Consider the following 8,661-nt stretch of genomic DNA (forward strand, 5'->3'; position numbering starts at 1 on the left):
TTCTATGTTAGAAAACCATGAGGAATGGAAGGTTTATATACTGATTCGAAGGACAGAATCAGAGGCGGCCTAAATGTTTCAATTCTTATTTTAACATTTTCACAATTCTCCACTATCTTGTTTGTCAAGTAAATGGAAAAGTGAATTATTAAATATTGTCCTAACCGCCAAACTAACTAACTTTCCCGGGCAAAACTAACGAACCCTCCTGAATTCCAAATGTAAAACATTTATGGCATCTTGTCTATACTCTTGTTTAATGATATGATACTTTGGGTTTAGTTTGCCTAAATTAATAATGTAAGTTAATTTTTAACATTTCATTTATAGTCTAATTTGATGTTGATATGTTGAATTTGGATTACTTCTTTTAATCTCGGAATTTATTAGGATTAGATTGGAGTTGAGTTAATAGGCCTCGAGTTAATTTAAATTATATTCAAGGAAAGAGTTAAGTAAACTTTAATAAGTGAATGATGAAATCTTTTATTTCTAAATTATATGTAATATAATAAAATATATGTCTCGTTATTACGAGTTAATAAGTTACACGATGAATTCATCAACTAATTTTTATATAAAAGTAGAATATCTTATACAAAATGTATGGATTTACCTTATATCTTTAAAAATTATTTTTAGAAATTCTCGTGACATCATTACATATGTAAGCTTTATCAATTTTAATGAATAGTAAATTTATCAAAAATTAAATAATTGTATTGTCAATTCTAAGTTAGTCATTATTTTATTAAAGCTAAAAATATTTTTAAATTTTCAAAATCAAGCCTTCAATAACTCACAACTTTAAAAAAAATAAATATATATTTAATAAAATATCAATTACAAAGTTAAAAAAAGTTCATTTTATTATGTTTTTATTATCTATAGTAGAATTTAAATAAAATTAATTACAAATTAAAAAATAATAATTTTTTATTAAAGCTTTTTTGGGGGCCAATTTTCTTTACTCTTTTTTTTTTAAATTCCTAAGATGTGGGATGAGAAGGACCCAAAATTAATTAGATCATTATCCAAATTATTTTTATTTTTAAAGAATAAAAACATTATAAATGGTTAGAATTTAAATCATATTCAAGGAAAGAGTCAAGTAAACTTTAATAAGTAAACGATGAAATCTTTTATTTCTAAATTATACGTAATATGATAAAATATATATTTCGTTATTATGAGTTAATAAGTTACACAATTCATCAACTAACTTTTATGTAAAAGTAGGATATTTTATACAAAATGTATGAATTTACCTTATATCTTTAAAAATTATTTTTAGAAATTCTCGTGACATCATTACATATGTAAGCTTTATCAAAAATTAAACAATTGCATAGTCAATTCTAAGTTAGTCATTATTTTATTAAAGCTAAAAATATTTTAAAATTTTCAAAACCAAGCCTTAAATAAAAACTCAGCCCAAATTTTGTAATTGATATTTTATTAAATATAAACCAAGCCTTAATTGATATTTTAAAAAATAAATATATATTTAATAAAATATCAATTACAAAGTTATAAAAAGTTCATTTTATTATGTTTTTATTATATATAGTAGAATTTAAATCAAATTAATTACAAATTAAAAAATAATAATTTTTCACTAAAGCTTTTTTGGGGGGCTAATTTTCTTTACTCTTTTTTTTAAAAAAAAAAATTCCTAAGATGTGGGATGAGAAGGACCCAAAATTAATTAAATCATTATCCAAATTATTTTTATTTTTAAAGAATAAAAACATTATAAATGGTTAGAATCCAACCTTCTAGAAAGAAATGAAAGACTAGCAAATAAATCATACTAAATCCAACAATTAATTAAAGTCTCTTCTCAATTTATTTTTTGATTTCTTTTCATTTAAAAATAGTAACCACATAAAACATAGGCCAAATATATTCTAAAAATAGGTTGATTTCTCACACGTGTTACACGTGTAGAAGAAAGGGTACGGGTGGCCATGATCATGGGAAAGACATGATTGACTTTCAAAAGCTGCTAATGACTCCATGATACATGGGATATGAATTGTTAAAGATTGTCACAACTGCCCCTTTTGACCCTTCAAATTACTTCCACAGTCCATCATTTTGCAGCTTTCTTGACCCTTGTTTACCAAGTAACCCAATAGGCATAAGAATTGTTGAAGGTTGGCCCAACAGCCCCTTTTGACTCTTCAAATGACTGCCGCAGTCAACATTTTCAGCTTTAGCAACTCACTAGGAATAGGAATTATCAAATTAAGTAACTTTGCCACAAGCAGCCCCAACCCCCCACCCAACGTATTTTTTTGGCAATTTTTGTTAAATTTAATTTAATATTTTGATATTTGGATTACCTAAATTAGAAATGTAAGTTAATTTTTAGAATTTTGTTTGTAGTCTAATTTTTAAATTAGGATTAAATCTATTTAAGGATGGTGTTAAACAAATGAGGAAACCTAAACCTTAATTAAGTGGGTTATTAGAAAAAATATTATGGTATTAATTATTTCATGAATTTGTATATCATAAAATTAGTCAATAATAACCCCCTCATTATTATTCAATAAAAGTGGCCAAATCTATGATAAAGAATAAAAATATTAAAAACATTAGTAAAAGATGCTTTAGATTTTACTAAAAAAATAAGTTAAAAGACTTTTTCAAAAGAATTTTAAAAAGTATTTAAACTCCCCACTAAGATATTTTTAATAAATCGTTGTCTTTTTTTTTACCAAGTCAATGGAAATTTGAATTATTAATTGTTATCTAACTGTTAGACAAATTAATAACTTGTTTGACAATTGTGTTTTGAGAACTGATTTTTGTTTTTATGTTTTAAGTTGTTTTCACTTATTTTTTAAATTTTATTTTAAAAAATAATTATACAAACATACAAAATGATTAAAAATAAATTATTAGATATAAAAACCATTTTTAAAAAATATTAAAAATCACTTTAAAATATTTTAAATTTTCAAATAAATTTTTATTTTATAAAACATTAAAAAATAATTTTCAAAAACTATTCTTAAAAACTATTTTTCAAAATTATTTTTTAAAACAGATCTTAACTTTCTCTGCCTTAAGTGCAAATCTACCTAAATTGTAAATGTAAAATAATTTTTGGCAATTTATTTATAATTTAATTTTAAGATTCCATACTTTGGGTTTTGGATTACCTCTTTTAATCTCCCAACTTTTTAGAGTAGGATTGGATTAGCTGAATTTGACTCAATGCTTAGAGTTAGGTCCCGGGTGGTTTTCGACTGGCTCATACTCTCCTAAATTATAAAGTAAGTACATTTTTGGGTACATTTCCTTTTCAAAAAAAAAAAAACAAACAAAATATCTTATATGAAAAAATAATTCTTGTATAAAAGCTAGTTATTTACCTTGTATAAAAATTTAAGTAATTTTCCTTCCACAAATTTTCTAGGTTTTGAAAAGAATTTTTAGAAATACAAGGTAAATTTTAACTTTTTATATAAAAGTTGTTATATTTTATATAGAAATTCTTATTTTCAAAAATAAAAAATAAAAAATAAAAAATGTATCTAATCTCCACCTAAATTATTTTTCACCATTTTTTTATAGTATAATCTAATGTTTATGATTGAAATCTAGTGTTTGTAGTTGAGTTTGTATTAAAGTTTAGTCAACGTATTCATAGATGAAGCTAAACTAATGGCAGAAACTTTATTTAAATGAGCAATTAGAACAATTATGAGGGTAATAAATAATTGATAAATTTTCAAAATTTAAAATTTGTTAACAATTCCCCTCATTATTATCAAAAATGTATATACAATTATAGAGGTTAATTATAAAAAAGAAAAAAAAATATGATATATCAAATTGAATAAAAATAATATCAAACATATTGGTAAAAATATTTTAGTTTTTCGAAAAAACATCCAAAAAATTAAAAGGTTTTTTTTCAAAAGAATTAAAAAAATAGTTGAAATTTTCAATAAGAAATTTCTAATAATTTTGTTTTAACAAAAAAAAAAATCCTAAAAATATTTTTTTTAAAAAAATCAACAATTCCACTTATAAATTTCTTCTATTTTTCAAATAGCTAAAGATAAATTGAGTGAGGAAGCTATTTTTTTTTATGAAGTATATATAATATAGTAAAAACATCATATTAAGTTATATAATTTTTATAATTAAAGTTAAATTCAAATTCTCATAATATGAGTCATTATGTAGGATTAAATGAGATTTGATATATTTATTTTTAAAACATATTGATTTAACTCTATAAATGGTACCACCACCCATATAAATTAATATTAATTACAAATTTCCATAATACAAATCATTGCATAGGATCGATTAGATTTATTAAAAATTAAATAACATATAAATTTATATAGCTTTGTAGTAAATTCTAAATTAGTGATTATTTGATTAAATCTAAAAAATAAAAATAAAATGACCAAATCAATCTGCAAAAAATTCACCACTCAAAATAATTTAATAAAGTGTCAAATACTAATAGAATTTTTTGAAAAAACCTCATTTTTGTGCTGTTAAAAAAATGACATATTTTGATGAAATGTTTCAAGGAACCCTATCATCAATGAAGCAAACTAGTTTTATGGGGCCTAATTGACTGGAAGTTCTTATTTTCATTTGTCCAAATAAAGAAATATTCAGAAACTGAAAATCTTCTTTCCTCTCACAATTCTGAACAATCAAAGCAACTATTAATAAAAAAACACTCGGAATATGACAGATTTTGAACTTAATATCATCTCGATTCACCTACTCAAGAAATTTGATGAGTTTTTGAGCTTGGAAGAGTCAGGTCAAATCCACATGTCTGCAAATTTGGAAGGCAGTGATTCTACAATTCAAAGTATAACTGCTTCATTTGGATATGATCATCAGGATACCACTGTCTGAGAACCAAACTTTCTTACATTGAATGAGTTGAATACTAGGAAAACTGAACTACTTCTCTTCATGGGTCAAGCATATCAGTAGAAATGGGATCTGAAAGCGCAGGCATGGAACTACCACTGAACTTTTTGAAGAAGGCCAAAACTTTTCTTTTTGTTAGCTCAAGTCTAAATTTAAGAGCATTTCAAACCCTGCCCCGTCATACACACTTGTTGGTTTTGAAACCATACAATTTTCATGCAGATACCTGTCTTTATGGTTTCAGCTGCTTAAAGCAGAGACTGAAAGTGGAGCACCATACCGGTAAGTTGATCATCAAGATGAAAGGATTGCATAAGGTTATATTATTCTCTTGAATTTCAAATTTCAAATTACATACAATTGGGAGAAAACAAAATACAAGAATTTAACAAGATAAATATTACCTGTTCATAGCAGGGCTATCGATACTCTCTAACAACCTATACATAGAACGAAACCATTTTTTCGTCTTTGAAGAACTTGAGCTTTTATCCCCTTTGGTAGTTAAATGCCTTAATGGAAAAGGCAAAGATAAATAAGAAAAGCACCGTAAACCCAACAATCACAGCTGCAACCACTCCCAGGAAATCATGTTCGAACCCAAAATAGTCATCCAAGTATTGTTTCACTGTTACATTTGTGTCAAGTAGTCTGTCTTCGATATCTCCAAACTGTGGTGTAACCAATCCATACAAAGTCCATGCAACTGGGCATGCCCAATAATACCATCTCCACCACACGGGAATCCTCTGCATTCATCATGGAAGAAATGCAACAAAATGAGACAGTTTTGTATCCATGTGCTAAACAAAGTTCTAATTTAAAGAATTATGGGTTGAGAGCATTAACAGTTCGTGGGACGATAAAACCTGAGAAGAGGTTCCATAATGCATAAAATGCTGCAGCAATGATGGCAGCAATATGTTGATTTGGTGTGGCAGCCACAGCCATCATGCCAAAAAAGGTAAAGTATAATTGGCTGAAGAACGTAAAAAACAAATACCAGAAGAACTTAGCAGTTGTCCATTCAAATCCAATCATTGCATAAACTATAGCACCATACACCACAGCTTGTGAAAAGACATACGGTATCTCAACTAAAGCCTGAAACAAGAGATGAATTTTGATTAATAAAACCCATAAAGCATTAGAGATATACAAAGTCTAAAGCATAAGAAAACTTGTTACCTGTGCAAAGGCATATGGCACGGATGAATACATTCCTGCAGCTCTTTCTCTGTAAAAGACTGTCCATTTCAACTGCCACGACTGGTTGCACCGATTGGCCATTCTGAAACCCAAGGAAGATAACAGCAGCATACATAGAGCCGATTGCATTAGACAGATCTTGTTACCTTGTTCTGCATTTTCCCATGTGAAGTAAAAATTGAAGTTGATTTGGAGAAGCATACTGAGTTCTCAAAATTCTTAACTTACTTCAAATTACCTTTGGGTGCCGAGATCCCAGAACATTGTTCCAAACATCAAGGCTATGAAAGATGTGAAGAAAATCTCACTGCCGTGTATGGTGGATTGCGCCAGTATGACCAACGTTGTTTCCATAAGCATGCCATACATTGGGTGAAGGACTGGGAGTATTGAGTAGGGAAATAGAGGTCCTTAGAACCAGGGGTAGGTTGGCTCAATTCTTTAATTAAATCTTTGTTTCTCCTGAAACATATGCCACGTTTTAGAAAAGGCTTCAACAACAAATTCAAGCTTGCATGATGAACTTTGAGATGGCTGTATATGACATTTCAATATCATACAGCATTCAGATATCCTATAGTTGAATCACCTGTATAGGTCTGAGTTTTTGTATATTTCAGTGAAATCCACCCCCAAGATTAATTCTTGTGCAGAAATGGTAACTTCCAACATCTTTGATTTTTCCTACTCCTCCAATTCCCTAAATGAAAGCGAGTGACATGTATTAGTAAGCACTTGATATGAATTAACACAAACTAAAGTATTTTGCTTATAGCTTTTACTTTATCATGGCAGCATACCTCAAAATACTTCATCAGATGGGAAGAATGTCTACCCAGTGGTCCCACATATATCTCTTGTCCTCCACTAAAAGCAAACAGCTCAAATTCTGCAAAACTGGGGAAATTTTCACACAGTAGCTTCTGTCTCACCTTCATGAAGGCATCGATATCAGAATCAGGCATAATATTTCCTGCTTTCTCTCTTCTTGAGACCTCTGCTAACATGTCTGCAGATAGCCAAAATAAGAGTCAATCTCCTGGCCTATGCAAATGTCATACAACTACATTCACAACCTTCAAAAACAAAGAAAATAAAAGTGAAGGCAATGGTTTAGACTAACCATATCGATCTCCAACACCCTGGCATCTTGCAGAGAAGACCAAGGTTTCCCGTACAGTCATTTCTCCTATATGGGTATCAAGTTGGCTTATGTATGCGGCAGTTCTTTGGGGTACAAACTCATTCATGCCATGACCCTTGTATGTCACCCTTCCCGTAACCTAAACAAGAAATTTCAGTTTTCAAATTGGATATGAGATTAAAGTGCTAAAAAGTGAATATTCATCAAAGAACAAAAGCAATAGAACTTTCCCTTTTTTTTTTTTCCCAATTCAACCTTTAGACTGGAATCAAGCATTCCGGACAAAGCCAATAAGAGAGTGGTCTTTCCAGAACTTGGAGGATCCAAAAGCAACGTCATTCTGCAGACAAAAAAATGCACAAAAAATTGAGTACGGATCTTCAGGGCATTCTAAATTTGAGAAAATAAAAACTCATTTGTTTTATCAATCAATTTTTTACTAGAAATAAATTCTTATTCTCACCTTCGGGGTTTGATGATTCCGCTAACATCATGAAGAATAGTGAATTTCTTCTTTCTACTTGGAAGAATCCGAAGGGTGTTCAAGATATCCTTTAAAACAGAAAGAAAAATTATAATCTAAAAACAAACTTACCCAAGAGAATATTTATGGCTTAGTTAGTGATCTGTCTTTGCATTTTAGTTACCTCAATTTGATTAAAAGCAGAATTAATGAATGAAGGCAAAGCTCTGCTTCCTACATAAGCTTCTGCATGGATGGTAAGATGCTCAAATCTAACTTCAATTTCGGGAAGATCAATTCCAACTCTGAAAAATGGAAGGGACATGAAAACCCATTATTAAAAAGTCAAAGGAAGATGCTGTTTGGTTGAGAAGAATATGTAGGAAACACTATCAGGCATATTTAACTTGAATTCTTTCTTATCCACTATTTTCACTTTTCAATGTTCAAAATGCGGCAATGAACGCAAGAAAAGAGGATAAATCGCACCTATCAAATCGATTCTTGAGCTTCAACAAGAACTTATCATTGTCCTCATCGGGGATTTTCACCAACCGCTCCACTAAACTCTTCTTTTCCTGAAGCCCAAGGTTTTGTATATCAACTTCACTGACCTCACCCTCTGATCCCAGCAGCAAACCTTTCCTTAACCGATTGTAGGAGGGGAGTTTCTCGAGTGCAGCCCATTTCAAAGCTTCCTTGCCATCCTCACCCCTCGAAGATTGGGAGAAAATCTCAACATCAGGGGTCCTCCATCTCATAGAACCGGCTCTACGAGTTTCAGGAGTCGACATTGCAACCAGAAAGGAAGAACTCTCCTGTAAAACCAACAAGAACCCACCAAAACCCAGAAACCTTTCCGAAGAATATAAGCTCCTTTCTTCTCTCTTAGTACGATGCTCTGTCTTGTTGCATTGCTGCT

At 29.6% G+C, this 8,661-nt stretch overlaps 1 pseudogene; it reads right to left on the bottom strand.

Annotated features, from left to right (window-relative positions):
* Positions 1 to 5,210: 5,210 nt before the first annotated feature.
* LOC117922164 lies at positions 5,211 to 8,661 on the bottom strand (annotated as a pseudogene).

This window comes from Vitis riparia, chromosome 9, assembly GCF_004353265.1.
Source record: "Vitis riparia cultivar Riparia Gloire de Montpellier isolate 1030 chromosome 9, EGFV_Vit.rip_1.0, whole genome shotgun sequence".
NCBI classification, from domain to species: Eukaryota; Viridiplantae; Streptophyta; class Magnoliopsida; order Vitales; family Vitaceae; genus Vitis; species Vitis riparia.